We start from the raw sequence: 19,607 nt of genomic DNA, 5'->3' as shown, positions 1-19,607 counted from the left end.
GCTGAGGTCAATGACTTTCTTGTTGCAAAATGCAAAGGTTATTTCAGTGCTCACCTTAACTGACCTCCCAAAAGTGATAAAGTCGATCACTTCTTCCTTTTTTAAAAAGCCTATTCTGGGGCGCCTGGGTGGCTCAGTCGGTTAAGCGTCGGCTTCAGCTCTGGTCATGATCTCACGGTTCGTGGGTTCGAGCCCCATGTTGGGCTCTGTGCTGACAGCTCAGAGCCTGGAGCCTGTCTTAGGATTCTGTGTCTCCCTCTCTCTCTGCCCCTCCCCTGCTCACGCTGTCTCTGTCTCTCAAAAATAAGTAAAAATTATTAAAAAAAAAAAATTTAAAAAAGCCTATTCTCCTGGCTTCAGTGATACCACATTATTAGTAATCTTCTTCCTACCTGACTACTGCTTCTGTTTCCTGACTCACCCATGTCTACCAGGTGTTTAAAACAAATTTTGGGGATCTTGGTTATGATTTCAGATTTTCGTTATATATAATTTAAACAGCTGAGAAGTTCAGCCATCCTTATAGTCTCGTAACAGTATCTATTACAAAATACCCTGACTATAAAGTTTTTTGGAATAACAAACATGTCCATAGAGATAAAGTGTATATGTTTTAAAAGATGCATTACACCATGCGATAATATTGTGTCAGAGTCTGGCAGAAATAAAATTCCCATCATGGTACGTGTGTAAAGAACCATGCAGGTCACAAATAACTCTGCACAATGCTTCTATTTACCATATACAGTTGAGGTAACACAGACTGACGAGCCTAATTTGTCATCACATCAAGGCCTGCCTAACTTCACACCTTTCCCTTTTAGCAAGAGTAATTTATCCAGTTTTACTTTACTCTCTTTTCTTTTCGGCAACATGAAGCCTGTTAACTGTTAAATACACAACAAAAATATTTATTAAAATTATATTTTGCCATATTTTTCTTATAAGGTGTTATCAAGCTATTCTTATTTTCTCTGAATATGGCATATTCCACATATGTAATACATGTAACATATGTATGTAATATATAGTTATTACAGATATAATACTACTTCACAATATTTTCCTTAAAAAATTTTTAAAAAATGTTTATTTATTTTTGAGATAGACCGACAGAGAGAGACAGAGCATGAGTTGGGGAAGGTCAGATACAGGGAGAAACAGAATCCAAAGCAGGCTCCAAGCTCTGAGCTGTCAGCACAAAGCCCGATGCAGGGCTCAAACTTATGAACTATGAGATCATGACCTGATCCGAAGTTGTACACTTAACCAACTGAGGCACCCAGGCGCCCCTCTACTTCATAATATTTTCTGGCGAGAGTTTAAATTAAATACAGTCTATCCAGAACCATGTTAATGACTATGAACTGCTTTAGAATAGGCTCATTCCTGGTGCCTCTCAAATACGGGGGTTTAGATTATAGTGGAGGAAAAAGTCTGTGAAATTCTAAATCAAATGGAACCCAAGAAGAGTTTTAAGATTACTCTATATTCTAACAACTGCAGGCTACCTTCTCTGATTCTACCTTGGTCCTTAAACAGAATTATTCTTAGAATTTAAGAAAGTGATAATGCATGACTAGTTTATGTCAATACACTGGTGAGCCTATATTAAGAGGAGAACTTAATTACTATAATATCATTGATTCCAATGCTAAAGCATGACATTTTAGGGCTGGACATTGGACAGGCTTTCCAACATTTTAAAAATTAAATGGCTTTACTGGCATTTGTGAAAGATAACTATGCTTCATTTCTTAAGTATCAATGTTCTGAATAACTAAGAGCCTCTGTTATTCTGATAAATTCTTACCTGTCTAGAAAATGACTGGTGTAACAGTCTAGTTCTATCTTTAATATCAATAAATCAACTAGCAGGGCGCCTGGGTGGCTCAGTTGGTTGAGCGTCTGACTTTGGCTCATGTCATGGTCTCATCATTCTTGAGTTCAAGCCCCGTGTCAGGCTCTGTGCTCACATCTCAGAGCCTAGAGTCTGCTTCAGATTCTGGGTCTCCCTCTCTCTCTCTCTCTGCCCCTGCCCCACTCATACTCTGTCTCTCTCTTTCTCAAAAATAAATAAACATTAAAAAAAATAAATCAACTAGTATTTATTAAGAAACCATGTTCCCAGTTGGGCATGCTAATGGTACAAAAAAGTGGAACTGTGGGTCTATGCCTACCTTAGGAATCAAGAGACTACGTCTTCCACTTATTTCTACCACAATGCCAAATATGGTACTTTTCAATCTCAATATTTGTTGTGATTGCTAAATGATTATGATAGGTTATAAAATGCTATATTAAGACAAAACCGTATTCATTCATTGATTTGGAGAGTGTGGGTAAATGCAGTACATGTGTATACAAAAGAATATGCCTGGAGAAATTATTACGATGTATGGATTTCCCATAAAAATTTCCTCCCAGAAATCTAGGAGGTGTTTGGAAAAGTACGGGTCACACGACATTTTTGAGTCTTCACTGAAATAATGTAAAGTTCCTGGCACATAGTGAGCACTCAATAATGACAAATGCCTTTATTAATATTAACAGAGGCCTCAATAGTTCTCATTTGAATAGCTTTCTACCCAGTGTCTCCACAATCAACAATTCAGCATACGTGAATCAAGTAAACCAATGTTCCTAAAAAGTAAGACCGATCATTGCCACTCCTTCACTCAAAACATTTTAACTACTCCCCTTTGTGGAACAGAAAACCCTCAGCATGACACTCAAGTCATTTTCCATTCAATACTAAACTTGCCATTCTGGTTGTTTTACTTCATCTATACACTGCTCCCAACGCAGTGCCTTCCCACTTCTGGGAAACGTCACGTTGTTGTCTTTCTTTGGCATGGTTACCCCACTTCCATTCATATCCAGATATGCTGAAATTCCACTTATTCTCCATGACCTATTTTTCTCTTATAAAACTTTTACCTGATACTCTTGATATACGATTCCCTCCTTTAATCCTCAAAGTTCTTGTTGACGTCTCTTACTATATTTACCATCCCTTAATTACGTATTTATTATTTACATACTTCAATGAGAGCACCATTAAAAAAAGGACAATGCCTTATTTCTATATACTGCCTATGATGTCTATGGTCAACTTGTGCCTAACAGTTCATTTTAATGAATTAGTGCATTTATACCACTTTTGTCACATGGAACTTGCTGCTTATCATAACAACTATCATTCCACAAAGAGGGATTTCAAAAATATTATTAGTGCATCTGAAAGTCAGAGTCTCAGTGTTGGAAAGGACTGAAGGTCATCCAACCCAAGCAGTCACTTGGTATTTGAATCTGTGCCTGTGTATGGCCAATCTACAACTGAACCTCTCTCAGGAAAGGCAACTCAAGATCTTACTGATTAGCTCATTCCTATTAAAATGCTGAAAATCGAGTGTTTACCAGTTCTAATTCTATCCTTATGGACACATGGACCAAGCATAATATACCAATTATGTTTAGCAGCCATATCACATTATAACTAAAGTGAAATCTTTTTGTATGATTTGTTGTTATCCTGACCTTCAGTTACTGATTTTCTGAGTATACACGTAGAGACATTATATTAATTGCTCTTAAATTTAATCTTATAATGGTCACCTTAGTTTTCCAGGCTGCCAAGTTCTTTCTAGATTCTTATTAAAAGTAGTTTGTAAGTTCTGATCCCCCCCGCAATCTAGTTGTACCTGACCTATCTTCATTCATCATGTGACTGAGACATTTATTAGAAAATGAGAAAAGACTGAGGAATGAGCCCCACCAGTATTCAGGAAACTTCTTTCAGTTTGCTACATAAAGAAATAGCGCATTTAGATACCACCGCCATTCAAACAGTCTTGAATCTAGTTCATTACACTCTTATCCAACCATCCTTTATCATCATTCATCCAAGCATAACGTTAAAACATAAAACTTTCAATGAAATGTTTGAGATTTGCTTAATCGAACTGTCTAGGATCTACAAAAGAAAAGGAAATTAGCATAGCAGGATTTATTTCTAATTGAGTCCTTCGTAAGTGTTACAAACAACCCCTGACCACCACAAATACACTTAAAAAGGAGTAACGTTCATTAGATAAAATTTGGAAAAATTAGAGATCTTTCTTCTAGTGAGTCCTGCCATCTAAAATACAACCCTGATTACTACCTTGCTGTGCTCTGGTTTATGTTTTTCCTGTGAAAGTAGTTACTTAAAAAAAAGGTATAATCACACTACTTATTATTTATCATGTTAGATATCTGGCTATCTTTCTTGAAAGCTACATAATATTCTGTTAAGCAGATATGCCCCAGTTTACCTAAATATACTCCTAATCCTGGACATGTAGATTAACACCAAATACCCTATACTATTAAAGTTCTTATTTTATAGAACATAATATCACATTCCATCAATTCGAAAGCACATATTTTCCTGTATTTTAACATCTGAAATTGGGTCACAAAGGGGGAGCCAGGAAGACTTACCACTGTGCCTCGGTGAAAAGGGGAAGGCTGATTATGTGCTTTAGGTAACACTGAACAGGTATGGCCTATGCGTGGTTTTTACAACAGAAACTAAAATACTAGAATGTGTAGTACAGAATTATATTATACTAAAGTTGGAGAACATAAAATGGTGAAATTCACTGAAACTAAGACCTGCACATATTAAATTAAATCAGAGTACTCCATATTTTCTTTTTTGGCATGGTTACCCCACTCTGGTAACTCATGGTTACCACAATGTAATGAAAATAGTAAATAAGTTAAACCATTAGGAACACATTTAAACCCTAATGCTAGCACTAAATGTCTGAAAGTTCTCACTTCATCTAAGTTGTGTCCACAAACTTAAAAAGGAAAACAAAGTGACCTCCAGTATAAGTAACACATTCTCAGGGACACACTCCTGGTGTGCCTGCTTCAACTTTTGTGAAAACAAACAGAGAAAGGTAACTCAAAAAAGCTTAGAAAACCCAGTGTATTGGCCACCTACATGAACAACAGGGTTGCTGAAGCACGCCCTGGGGATTTACTTACATGTTACCATACCATAATGCCACCACGGCAAAGATACTGCCTCTTCCATCCCCATTCTATCCTTCTTATCAACAAATTCTGACTCTATTAAGTTGGCAATGTGCCCAGCTACCACACATTTCCCAGCAACTCAGTTCATAGGAGTAGCCAACAGGTGAGAACACAAGTTGAATGATGCCTCAAAGACTTACTGGAAGATATACTTCTCCTCCTGTTCCTGTTTGAATGAGAGAATGGTGGCTGAAATCCAGCAGCCATTCTGTACCATGAGGTGATCCTGAGGACAGAAGTGACTACGGATGGAGGAGCGTAAGTGCCTTATGGGAAAAGGAGCCTGAGTACCTCATGACCACGGAGCCACCAGGCTTGGACTGACTGCTTCTTGATTTCTTTTACAAGAGAGAGAAAAAAAAATCACAGTCTTGTTCAGTCATTTATTCCCTGTGGGAAAAGGTTTATTAAAAGTTTCTCTTCCCCCACGGTCTCTTCTTAGTGGCAGAATCCACTTCTGTTAGAGGAAAACAAAAGTGATCCACTAGTTCTCTGTCCATGAAGGATCAACCACTTTATGTGGAGACAGAGTCACAGAGAGACCAAAGGCACATCCCTGCCTAAAGTTAGAATTTTTTAAGTAGTGTTTTAGAATTAGGCAAGAGAGATTATAAAAGATAACCCATCAGGCCAACAGAGCCACCAGAAACTAGACTCCTTCTAGTATAAGATAGGTGACATGTGTGGTCAGGACAGTCCTCATTTCCTATGTGTCTGCACACCCTCAGTCTGGACAGCTTCCCCCTTTAAAGGGTAAGTAACAGAAGAAAAACAATATGGGGGCGGGAGGATAAAAATTATAAGAAAACTATAGCAAAAGAAAAATCTTATTGAAGACTCAAGAAATTTAATTTCAGAGAGCCCTCACAGAATGATCAAGATGAAATCCAAAAGACACTGTGTCAATGAAAAAGGTATCTTATGAAGAAAACAAGCAAACATGCACAGTGAACAAAATGAGATCCAGGATGATGGAAATAGGAAGCTGGTTGAGAAAGAGAAACATAGCAAAAAAATTAAAACTGCAATTTCAAGATTAAAATCTGCACTAATGTCAGGAGAGCTGGGCAACCCTACCAACTCTCAATTAAGAAAACTGTAAGCTTAAGAAACTCTCCCAGAATACTGAGGCATAAATGAAAGTGATTAAAACGATATGACAGTAAAGTAAAAATCTATAAATGATACATAGAACAAAAGGAACCGAAAGAGTTTATAAAAGTAAACATTTTTGAGCTCAAAAAAAAAAAAAAAAAAAATCTGAGCCCGCAGATCTGCAGATTGTAAAAGCCCACTGTGGTACGGACAGAATTCAATAGAACATCCCCACTCCACTCATGCCCAGCAACAGTTTCACAATTTCTGTTTTACAAGGATAAAAACAAAAACAGAAAAAGTAAAAAAAACAACAACAACAACAACAACAAAAAAAACAGTAACTCCAAAGAAAATTAAACTAGCCTGGTTTTCTCTCTACAACACTGAATTCCAGAGGACAAGAGGAAGAAACTATAGTAATGACATCCAGAGAGGACCTGGGATCAGGGGTAACCCTCTGAGGAGAGTTACTGACACCAACACTAATGGGAGATGTACAGGGTGTCCTTTAAACATGTTGAAGGTAGGCAGAAGGCTGAGAATCCCTGATCTGCAGTTGAGAGAATAAATTATGACTCATGCATTCCGCACCAAGCACATCAACACGGGTGAAGGCAAAGGCAGCCTTGGGTCCCAGCAGATCAGAAAACACACCACTGCTGGTGTTCCCCGGAGGGTCGGAGGAGGAAGGAAGGCTCCCAGTGCGGTGAGGTCTCCAGCACTTCAGCCTCAGCATCCCAAAGTGGTTTTGTTTATAATGGTCATATCTACGGTTATAGATCACGTTAGAAATTAAAGTAGAAAACCTTTTAAATACTAATACATTTAGAAATAACAAAAAGAAACACACTGCATGTTACATATATGAGATTCTTAAACATAAAAAATAACTATATTCTTCTTCTCCTTCTCCCCCAAAAAATGAAGAGTGACACTGCATTAAATTCTTTTTCTTGCAAATCTTTTTAATGTTAAAACAGAGGACAGCTGCCTTCTCTTATGTGCTTCCATATTCAGTTTGTTTTGACATATTGTTTTGGCCAAAATATATGAAGAAAATGTGGTTTCTCACAGATACATAGTTGAACAAGTTAAAAATTCAACAGGCTTTTAACAACCTTTTCAGTCAGTTATGGGTTTTCTCTGACACTCCACTGAAACTCAACAAGTTCTGGTCTGTTAGAAATTACTGACAATGTGGAACCCGACACTTTATCAGTGGACTTCATACTCTTAAAATCCATCAGTTTATTTACAATTTGAATGGACCTTTTATATGTGCATGATTTTGAAATGTCATGCATTGGTCATTTAGAAAATACTGGTTTACTGAGTGATGTAGATCTTCCAAATGTTGACACATTTCTTTCTTTAATATCAAAACAGTCACATTCATTGATGACACTTTCAATCTTATTAGTCAAGTCTAAGGACTGGGAAGCTGTCAAGCTCAAAACTGCAGATATAAATGTTCCAAAATTTGAATTTTCTTTTAAGGCTTGAATTTTATCACTGGCTATAAAAAACTATTAGCTGTTTTCCTTGAACTGACAGTCTCACTAACTTCATTTTCAAAAAATTATTTGCCAAATACCCAACTCTGAATAACCAGATTTGTAATTTGCAGGGTTTTAATCCATAAAAAAGGCAAGTAGATCAGGTTTTCTTTTAAGATAAAGAATGAATCTTGGATTTTGTTAAATAACGTTAACGAAAAGAAAGGCAAACAAAAATCCAAATAGAAGCTGCTACTTGAGAGACACACCTAAAAACAAAATATGAGAAGGTGCGAAAAATAAACGAATGGGCAAAAATGTATCAGGCACACATTCTAAAAAATTAATAAAACATTAATATATGACCAAGTTGAATCCCAACACAATAACTAAAAATTAATATCAAAAGCTTTCGTATAAACACAAACCAGGACAAAAAAACCAAAAGAACGAACAAAAATAACACACAACCAATTCAACAGCGAATGTCCTAAATTACCAATGAAACAAAGAGCTTTATACTAGAATTACTATTTTGAAAATAAAGGTTAAAATAATAAATTATATTAAAGATAAGAATATTACTTATGGATAGACCCAAAGCTGTGGAATACCACAGCTTTTGTGAAATGGCTAGTTAAAGTAATAGATTACATGATTTTAAAAAATCTGTCAATTACTGAGGTGCCTGGTGGCTGTGTCAGCTAAGTATCCAACTCTTGATTTCCGCTCAGGTCATTACCACACAGGTTCCTGAGATTAAGCCCTGCGCCTCCGGGTCCAAGCTGACTGCACAGAGCCTGCTTGGGATTCTCTGTCTCCCTCTTTCTCCACCCCTTGTACTCTCCACTTGTACTCTCTCTGCCTCTCTCACAATAAATAAACTTACAAAAAGGTCAGTATTTTACTTCACATTAGACTTTGAAAATATTTAAAATTTCAAATTTGAAGGTCTATTTTTCTAGTTTTGTGTAAATCAATAATGAGAGTTCATTTAAGAGTTCTGAGGGAAAAGCCAGTATTCATATGTATACACACACGCGCACACACTCCCCCTCTCTCTCCTCCTTTCTCTCTCTCCTGATTAATTCCTTAATAATAATTACAGGATTATTGTACCCACAGGGGCGCCTGGGTGGTTCAGTCCGTTAAGCGTCTGACTTTGGCTCAGGTCATGATCTCACAGTTCATGGGTAAACCCATGTTGGGCTCTGTGCTGACAGCTCAGAGCCTGGAGCCTGCTTTGGATTCTGTCACCCTCTCTCTTTGCCCCTCCCCCATTCGTGCTCTCTCAAAAATAAACATTAGGGGGCACCTGGGTGGCTCAGTCAGTTAAGTGGCTGCCTTTGGTTCAGGTCATGATCTCACGGTTTGAGCCCTGTGTCGGGCTCTCTGCTGACAGGTAGCACAGAGCCTGGGGCCTGTGTTTAGATTCTGTGACTTCCTTTCTCTCTGACCCTCCCCTGCTCACACTGTCTCTCTCTCTCAAAATAAAAAATAAAATAAAATAAAACACTAAAAATAAACATTAAAAAAAAAAGAATTTTTCACAAACGTGTCCAAAATATAAAAAGAAGTATTCAGAATGAACAAGAATTAACAACAAAACACAACATTTTCAGAACCAACTGCAGAAATCTCCAAGCTTATTTAAACAATAAGTCTAAATATTTTGAGTCAGAGTCCAGGAGTCAAAGCAGGCGCTGAATTCATCTTTCATTGTAAACAAAACCAAAGGTAACATCAAAGGTAACGAAGTCTTATAATGACTTAAACTATTTTTTAATTATGAAGCTTGAAATGATTATTTACATGATTAACTCAAAGCGGCCCAGCATCTACGTGATCTCCTTATCTTCCATATTATACCTAAGAAGCAGTTAACAGCATTTAAGGACACAAAACATCCCTAGTATACTGGGTGACAAGAGTTAAATCTCAAGCCAGTGTCACAGCCTCCAGTCAGTTTGCTAATGCCAAGATGAAGGTGAACTGGTTCACCTGGTTTCTGTCTCTGTTAACTCTTTCTTTCCTGGTCAGAATGTGAATACTCTTCCTGCCATTTAGACTCCAAATCTTGCCACTGACTTCGGCTCAAGCTGATACTCCTTAACCTGATGTTGAGTTCATCTTTTGGACAGAGAACAGCTGCAAGCTATATAAACTCCTACCGTTACATGCACAGCGCTAGACCTTTTCTAAGACCTTCAAGTTTACTTTAAAGATTTTTTTCATTCACTAGCCATTTATTTGGTCATTTGTTCAACAAATATTTATAAGCTCCCACTAAGAGCTACACATTATTCTACATGGTAGAAACGTACAGAAGTGAATAAAAAAGACAAGCTCATGGGGTGAAGTATCAGCTGTAACTCACATAGCCCAAGCTGTACAGTCACTGTGGTTCCAAAACTTTCTCTTTTGACAACAGGTTTGCACTAAGTCACACAAAACAAAAACTGAAACTCCATTTCTCTATTCCCTCAGCGTTTCAAAAATATTCATATTCATGTAATGGAATGAGTGGTTTATAGAATCCAACAGATCTAGAGGCAAATCTTGGCTCTGACATTTACTAGCCTGGTTACCCTGGGCACACCATTTAAAATTTCTTCAACATTCATTTACCTTACCCATAAAAACAATCTTTCAAGGTATCTTTTAACCGACTGAGCCACCCAGGGGCCTCTCATTAAGTTTACTTGTAACACAGGGCAAGTATTACATCTTTGTTTTGATTTACCTATAGTCTAGGGATATTGTTATTTTCATCACTTAAGGGGTCCAGAGAGTAAACTTCTGGTGGACTGCTAATACTACTTCACTGTAAGGATAGCTTCTGGAAGTTTAAGGCAAAGAAAGGACAACAGGTTAGGAACAGGGGACACTAAAAAAGTTTCAAGGGGGTCTGTGATATGCAGGGCTCAATGTCTAACATCTACGGTCCAACCAGAGTAGGTCAGTTTACTTGGTGTAGTTTACTTAGTGTTTCTATTTTTCTACATCTCTCAATCTTCCTATCACTAGATTTTCCCAGATTTTTTTCAAAATTTGCCTTATCTACTCTCCTAAATAGCTTTAATATGAAATAAAAACATATTTTAAATATGTATATACTTTTAAAAATTTCAGATTTCTTGTCCTTAATAGCAAACCTTTTATATGTTTTTCAGAAGTGTGGCTGGGAGATATTTACTAGATCCAGCACTTCTTACGGGCCTCTACCACACATTAGGTTCACCTGAATAATACATATTCAGACTGAGATAGCATTCTTTATATTTCCAAATGAAACGGTCATTTGACTCCTGCAGAGACATTTTTTTTAGGACTTTTTCAGGAGAAGAGAAACTAGCAGTTTGCTTCCTTTGATCTCCGAGACACTGACATGTTGCTGCACCTGAGTTCTAAGGGATGAGCACATACTGTTCTGTCACAAGAAACCAGTGTCCTCAAAAACTACTTGACAAAGAGTAGACTAAATTAGCATATGTGTGACCATTTTGTAGCGCAGCATGTAGGTTAATACTGGACACCTAACTGATAGTAGAATGCTGTGAAACTATTAAATTTAGCAAATTCCATATTGTTCAGTCCCCAGTAATCCAGTTACAGCTAAGTATTTATTATCTTTCCTCACTCGGAGTTCAGAATTTCCTTAAGACTATGCTGTTTAGTATTTTTATAATGACACAGTCTTTAGGAAATTGAATGAGTGCTATGGCCCCTCCTTTCCTACAATTATTCCTCTGTCCTCTCTTCCCTGTACTTTGAAGTTAAAAGTCCTTGCGTTAGGATATAACTTTGCCAAAAGAAAAAAAAATCATATATTACCGCACTGGTGGTGACATTAATAGATAAAAAGTACCAGGGTTATAAATTCAACATAGCAATGGATTCACATCTATAATTTACCACTGAGGAGCAAAGCAAACAAAAAAGGTGATTATACAGGTAGATGGCACAACAGAAAAGTAGGTCTGAGAAATATATAATCAACTTACTCATAATTCTACATATTTTCTTTAACGTTAACTAACAGGAGAGGTCTGCCACCGCAAATGCAACAAACTTTCAATATTACAAATATGAACTCATCAAAGTAATAAACAGTAATAATACCCATAATAATCATTTATTTAATGTGCACTTATTTAGCAAATATGCCGTAATGCACCCACAGGAAATATTTTAAATCTGTTTTGAAGAATAGTTCCTTATTACTAGTTAAAACCCTCACTCAGATGATCCTGACCAAAGTGATCACCCTCTCAAAGTTATCAGGATCAGTCACCCCAGACAGGTTACCTACTAAGGGTTATTTTCACTGACATCACTACAAACAGTAGTAATGGTAAGAAAATTCAATGGTAATGATGCCTGATAATTTGGCATCAAATTTTTTTTTAAATAAGAACCCGTTCACAGCAAAAAAACAAAGAAAACACATATAACTTAAGGATGAGAACTATAAAATAAAACAAAGTCCTGTGTTTTAATTTTTTTGGTTTAAAGTTTATTTATTCTGAGAGAGAGCACATGTGGGAAGGGGCAGAGAAAGAGGGAGAGAGAATCCCAAGCAGGCTCCTCACTGTCATGCGGGGCTTGATCTCATGAACAGTGAGATTATGACCTGAGTCTAAATCAGGAATCGGACGCCTGACTGACTGACCTACCCAGGTGCCCCAAAGTACTGTATTTTTAGCAGAGTTAATATAAATAGCTATGTTTTTCTGTCTCTGGGATTCTTAATTTAGGACTCTTAGTTACTTACCAGTATCACATAGAACTAATGAAAATTAAATAAAATATGAACCAGAGACAAATTTAAGTGCAAATGTAATGCATAACTTTTTATTTTCATGTGCTATAATTTTGCCCATAAGCATACCGACTTAAAAATAAAAAAACTTCATAATCATTTTAGTGAAGATATGTCTTGCTCCTCATTTGTGTTTACTGATTTTGAATAAAAGATGGGGACCCTCTATGTCCAATTTTGGGCGTTCTTTTCAGTTGTGAAACTTGTATTTCTAATTATCAGTTGAAACTTCTATGTTCCTACTTATCTTTTGGTGGTTCCACCTCAGTGCATTAACCTACTGTAATAATCTTCAATTTTTTTCCACCTATGTATTTCACTGGTAGCTCTGAAAAATTTCAGTGCAAATGATGGAAAAAGTACTCTTTTGGATGAGTCAGATCAAATCCCGTCCTTCCACTCATGAGTTGTAGGATTTCAGGCAAGTTGCTTCATTTTCATTTCTCTAACTACAAAATGGAGATAAAGCCTACCTGGGTAGATGTCAGGTTCAATTACATGTGTATCTATATCAATTTATTATGTGGGACCATACCTTGCACAGGGTAAGTACTCAAAAAGAAGGCATTCTGTGCCCATTACCTTTCATTTAAAACAACTTTAATATTTGTTTATTTTTGAGATAGAGACAGAATGTGAGCAGGGAAGAGGCAGAGAATGAGGGAGACACAGAATCTGAAGCAGACTCCAGGCTCTGAGCTGTCAGCACAGAGCCTGACGTGGGGCTTAAACTCACAAACAACAAGATCATGACCTGAGCTGATGCTTAACTGAGTCACCCAGCACCCCATTATCTCCCATTTTGAATCTGATGTTCTATAGCCCTGATTCTCCACTATATTGCAACCAAATATGGCTGCTACTTGGCTCTTACAGCAGTCTACTATTTTTATACAGTCACAGAATTTCTTAACACATTTGTACAGTTGCTTTCTAAGTTTTATTTGCATGTCATGTTTTAAATAGGAAAATAATTTATTCAAAACCCATACAACTATCTTATTTATCCTGTACAGTCTTTTAAATGAACCTGCTGAAGAAAATAGATCCTCAGAAATATTCACTATTCTAGGTTTTATACTTACTGATACTATATGTGCTTAATGGTATCTGCTGAATGAATTTTGAACGAATCAGTGAAAACTGTACCAACTAGGCTTCTCTTTCACTTCTAGAGTTTGAAAAGTCAAGTGAGGTTATGGGACTGGCAAGAGAATAATTCTGGAACATTCTGGTGAAGGATGACCTTTGATAACCAAAAATATTTAGCAGAACTCCCTTTCAGTTTAATGATCTCAATCAGTTCTTAGCTGCATGTATACAAGCAATGATTCTTAATCTTCAGAATAATTCTAGGCTTCTTGCCTAAGGTTCATATTTACTATCAAGACTCTGCTTTTTCTTTTAGAGAATTTCATTCAACTTTCTTTCTCATCCCCTTATCTACATGTGGCTTTTCCAGGTCTTATTCTTCCTTCAGTATCTCTACACCAGAAAGATTTCTGAATCATATTTTTGGAAATGTTAAGCCCCAAAATAAGTCATACGTTTCATCATACATGTTATTTTAGATCTCAAAATCTTGAAAAGAAATAAAATTTAGTTTATGAGCTAAGCCAGTTTTTGTTAACATTGGTGTTATACAGGGATGAGCAAACTCTGACCCATGGGCCAAATCCAGCCTGCGCCTGTTTTTGTAAATAAAGTGTTAGTGGAACACGGACATGCTTATTTGCTTCTGTATCATCTATGGCTGCTTTTGCATAGCTGCGAGATAAATACTGATGACAGAGACTGTATAGCTCAAAGTCTAAGAGAGCCTTGGCCTAAGACTCTTAGGAACGGATCTACATAAAAACAACACAAATAGCCGACACTCACTATGCAGTTACCATCTGTTACATACTGCTTTGCTGAATTTTACATTCACCATCTCTTTTAAAAATTAGATAAAACATCTGAATTGGTTATTATTATAATCCCTATTTGCAGATCAGAAAGCAGAGGTTAATGGAATTAAACAATTTGGTCAAGGTTAATACGCAGTAGGGTTGACAGTCAAACCCAGGTCTGTTGGCATGCAAAGTGAAGTATAATTATAATTACTCTTCTAAAGAGAGCTTTAAAATAAATAATAAAGATATTTTCCAAGGAATTAGCTTGCAGCTACAATGCTTTCAATTTTATTGGCTTGATGGTCCATGTGTTTTTATATTGTTTTAAGTAACATGGCATTAAGTATATATTTTAATATTTGTTCATTAATACCAATGAAAAGGCAATGATGACTCTATTCCTCACAAGAAAACAAGCAAAAACTACCTCCACTTTTACTCAGACTGCATGGTTTTAAAAATTCTCCACTGAAATTCTAAAGTGACAGCCACGAGAGGTTACAAGTGGAAGGTGGTGTTATGGCTGCACAACTATGGTCACTATTACTGTTTTCCACAACTCTTGTAATAGTGTGGAAAAGCTGGGCTGGGCGAAACTTACTGAATTTAAAACAAAGGCTTTGAATAATAGGAGACACTTAGCAGAGGACTATGGGGGAGGGGAAGGGGGAAAACAGTTGAGGAGGGAGGGAGGCAAACCATGAGAGACTCTTGAATACGAAGAACAAACTGAGGGCTGATGGGGGAGGGGGAGAGGGGAAGGGGGTGATGGGCATGGAGGAGGGCACTCATTGAGATGAGTACTAGGTGTTACATGGAAACCAACTTGACAGTAACTATAAAAGACAAAATAAATAAAAAAAGACTTTGAAAACAGCTCTTTTCAAGAGAGGAAATGAAGGAACATCATTTATACTAAGAACATCTGCTACAAAGAGGAATATGGTAAAGTAACTTTGGAAACAACAAAGGAAGGGTTAGTTCTTAGAATACCAATTCAACCCAAACTTAACTAAACTAAATGACATGATAACTACTGGAAATACAGGATGATTTTTATCTTCAACAAGCTCACAGCACTATAATGGAGAAGAGGCAGATAAAAATTCATATGGGGGTTCTTAATCACAAGCAGCGGCAACCAATTCATAATGATTAACAGAAATGGAATGCATTAAACAGATATTCAAAGTATCTCTCAGAATTACTGTGAAGGTTGAAGAACCAAGCTCAGTAAATGTACAGGAATGAAGGAGCCTTAAAAACAAGAAATACAACCAAGATGTTCAAAGAATCGCCGGGCACAGGAGACGCCACAATGGAAGCACCACTACTTCCCTGTTTGAAGCTGCAGGTGTTTCTGCGGCCTCTCCGTGGCTTACCGCGCCTGAGTCTTTGTACCAGCTCCAGATAAAAGCATCCATCTAGGCTCGGGGCCCATTTCTAAGTGCGGGCAGGAAAAAGCAAGTTATTTGTCCTTTTTGGCTTTTGTTGTGGTAGAAGCCAAGCCTTACATTTCACCAAGATTCATACTATGTAGGAGGGAAGGGTCTTCAAATTCTGGGAACCTCCACCCTAAACAGACAAAAGCCCCACATAAACACTGCACCTTAAATCAGGATCTACAGAATATTTTGGGGGGAGGTAATCTCTAAGTTCTCAAGTGTGAGAAGCACTATTCAATATCTAAATGGTAATAAGTGATCCACTCCTACACAGGCACCTTTTTTTAAAAAACCAGTCAGTAAGACAAAACTTTCTGAGCATTCAAAACTTAAAGACAAGAGCAAGAGTTCTACAGAGCAAGAACTGAGTTTCTTAACCACTGTTTTTCAAGTCAAGTCTAGGGACTTGTCAGTCAGATCAGGAACCCATAGCTCTCCAGTTTAAGAAACCCTGCACTACAGCGTAAACACAATGGAAAAGTTCTCAATTAGATATCTAGATTCTATATTAGAGTCTATATCTATATTAGATACCACATTGGCATAAACGAGGAATTAACTGCACAAACAGGGAATGCTATGCAAGAACAAGAACTTAAAAATAAGCAGAAATTTACTAAGCAGATAGGGTGAGCAAAAAATATCCCACCAGAGGTAATAACGTAAAAAGTACTTTATTATAAAATACCATAATATAGTGGGGGAAAAAAAGACTTTTCTGGTTCCAGAAAAATGCATGAAAGTCCTAATACTAATTAGCAGTATGATCTGGGTCAAGTCCTGTAACATCTAATTTTTCCTCCTCTACCAAATAAAGGAGGTGGACTAGATGGATATTTAAGTAGCTTTGCTTCTAAACAAATGTATGGTTACTATTACGAGTAACAAGGGCTTACCATTTAATGGTGAACACCACACGCCAGGGAAAAAGGCACACAGTTTACATACATCAGGTAGGTCTTATTTAATATCCTCATTTTTTCCCAACTGAGGAAACGCAGGTTCTGAGCAGTTAACTTACTCACTCAAAATGATCCAGTTAGTTAAGAGAACCACAGTTAGAGGGCTTAATTTCAATCAACAGTGAAATTCCAAATTCCCTAAGGAGAGCGTTTTAGCTTCTAAATGCCCCTTTTTTTGATACCTGTATTTTTCAGAAGGTCAAGAATTTAGACCTACATATCAAAATGTTTATTATTTTATATAGTCAAGTAGAAATCTTTCCAAAATATATATCCTACACATGTCTGACTTTTAATTTTTACTTATTTATTAAGATATGGAATGCTTCATGAATTTGCGTGTTATCCTTTATACAGGGGCCATGCTAATCTTCTCAGCATTGTTCCAATTTTAGTATACGTGCTGAAGCGAGCATGTACTTTTTAAATAAGAGAAAAGTGGACCAAATTTAAACTTTTCATGAAGCTCACAGTTACATTCATACATATTCATTATTGTTTGGGCCTCTAGAACTTTAAGGTAATATGATGACTCTTGGCTCTTCATTTTCTTGGGCCAGCTCATGTTTTTGTTTCTTCTCTCATTGCTTTCAGTAATCACAGCTCCTCTCCACCTTTGTAATGTTTTGTAGACTAAAACAAGGAAGGAAAAAGAAAAACTAACATCCCAAGCTTATCAGAACTATTAATAAAGATACAGTTGCAAAAAAATTAATTTCAGTCATATTTCTTACTAGAGGGTGGCTTTTGTTATAGTACCTATAGTAACACTTAATTATCAATTCAGCTGTGATTACTTAAACACAATTTCACTGTTTCACTGTTATAAACACTTTGATATAGAATATTCCCATGCTGCACTAAGTCCATGATTCTACAATGCTTCATAAAGAATTAAAATCTAAAGCATTATGTTCTTTAAATTACATGTCTAGAAAAAAAAAATCTAATGCTTATGGAGATGTAAGGGTTAAGTTTAAGGTTGTTCAAAAAATGCTCCCATTTCCCCTGAGACAATAGAAATAAAGGAAAAATCTTAAAGGAACCTTCCTGTAAAAATTCTAAAGAGGATGTAAGAGGAAAATGGCTCTATTCCATACTAAATTACGAAGCTACAGTAAGTAAAACAATTTAGTGTGGGGAGAAATAAAGCAAGAAATCCAAATACATATTAGAATTCTGTTTATGATGAAGAAAATAGTTCAGATGATTAATTCAGGAACAGATTAAAAATTACACAATAAATGCTATGGAAACAAACTGTGTTTTTTAACACAGTTAAAAGTAAGCCTATTTCATGGCTTACTTCAAAATAAATAACAGAGGATCAATTGCCTCAAATGCCAAAAAAAAAAAAAAAAAAAGGAAAAAAAGTTTGAGAAGATCAGATCAGATTTATCTGTAACCTTACAGAGAAGAAAGAGATCTATCTCTGTAATAGGAGAAATACCCAAGTCACATAAGGGGGAAAAGTGACAGATTTACCACACAAAAAGTAAAGACTGTTCTAGAACAGAATAGATGAAGTCAAAAGACACTGGAAAAAATATCTGCCAAAAATATGATAAAAAACTAAATTCCTTAATTTATAAAGGGCTCATACAAATCAATAATTTAAAAAAAAAAAAGGCCAAATACCTTACAGGAAACTGAACAAAAGAAATACACAAGAAATTGGGGGAAAAGAACACAAATGCTAATGAAGTTCTGATGCTGCATTTCCTCATTAAAGAAATGCAACTGGAAGCAATGTATCATTTTTCACCTCTTCAAAGGGCAAAAACTAGCAAGTGTGATGACGCCGGTGCAGCCGGTGCTGTGGGGGAATTATCAGTCTTATGTGCTGACTGATTTCTGCCTGGGTTGATAAAACTTTCTCAGGAGGGTAACACGGATACAGTACAGCCTCAAAGCTGTCACAGCTTATTCACAGGTAATCACAATAGCACTGTTTAGTTACAAATAGACCGGAAAACTGTTTGCATTGAACACTAGTCAAATAAACTAAGGTATATCCATAAAACAGAAAACGGTGTTCCACCGTTTTTAGATTTGAATAGATTTGAATGTGGAACCCAAGGTAAATTATTAGGGAATTTAAAAAACCAAAGTGCAGAAGGTATGTATGTATAGAATCATTACTAAGTGGGGAAATAGAGAAGTAAATTTCCAGTGCTTTTCTGAAATTAGGTGAAACTGTGAAGAATGGTTCACTTTGTTCACAGAGATGTGGGAAAGGAGACATAGCTGCTGCATTTTTTTATATTAAAAAATTTTTTTTAATGTTTTTAATTTATTTTTGAGAGACAGAGAGAGACAGCGTGAGCAAGAGAGGGTCAGAGAGAGAGGAAGACACAGAATCTGAGGCAGGCTCCAGGCTCTGAGCTAGCTGTCAGCACAGAGCCTGACGCAGGGCTCGAACCCACAAACTGTGAGATCATGACCAGAGCCGAAGCCAGATGCTTAACTGACTGAGCCACTCAGGTGCCCCACTGCTGCAGTTTTTAATTTGTTTCTGAATTAATTTCATTTTTAAAAGTTAACAGGAATTATCTAGATAGAATTATGGACCAATTTTTGTCTTTTTTATGCTTTTCTGTCTTGAAAACACCTACTACAACCTATATTTTACTTTCTTTTTTACTTTTTGAGAGAGAGAGAGAGAGCAGGGGAGGGGAGAGGGAGAGGGGAGGAGGGAGAGGGAGAGGGTGGGAGGAAGGGAGAGGGAGAGGGAGGGAGGCGGGGTGGGGGGGAGAGAGAGAGAGAGAGAGAGAGAGAGAGAGAGAGAGAGAGAGAGA

General features: G+C 36.8%; 1 protein-coding gene and 1 non-coding gene across 2 annotated transcripts in view; both read right to left on the bottom strand.

The window, feature by feature from the left end:
• The window catches only part of MTPN (myotrophin), a 55,535-nt gene that overhangs the window by 28,563 nt on the left and 7,365 nt on the right, over positions 1 to 19,607 (bottom strand). The gene's annotated exons all lie outside the window — the stretch shown is intronic.
• Positions 17,121 to 17,225, bottom strand: LOC115286116. The gene has a single exon (XR_003905875.1). It is a non-coding gene; the product is annotated as a U6 spliceosomal RNA (small nuclear RNA).

This window comes from Suricata suricatta, chromosome 2 (genome assembly GCF_006229205.1).
Source record: "Suricata suricatta isolate VVHF042 chromosome 2, meerkat_22Aug2017_6uvM2_HiC, whole genome shotgun sequence".
In the NCBI taxonomy this organism is placed as follows: domain Eukaryota; kingdom Metazoa; phylum Chordata; class Mammalia; order Carnivora; family Herpestidae; genus Suricata; species Suricata suricatta.
The sequence above is the reverse complement of the archived record's forward strand: the minus strand, read 5'-3'. Positions and strand labels throughout refer to the sequence as shown.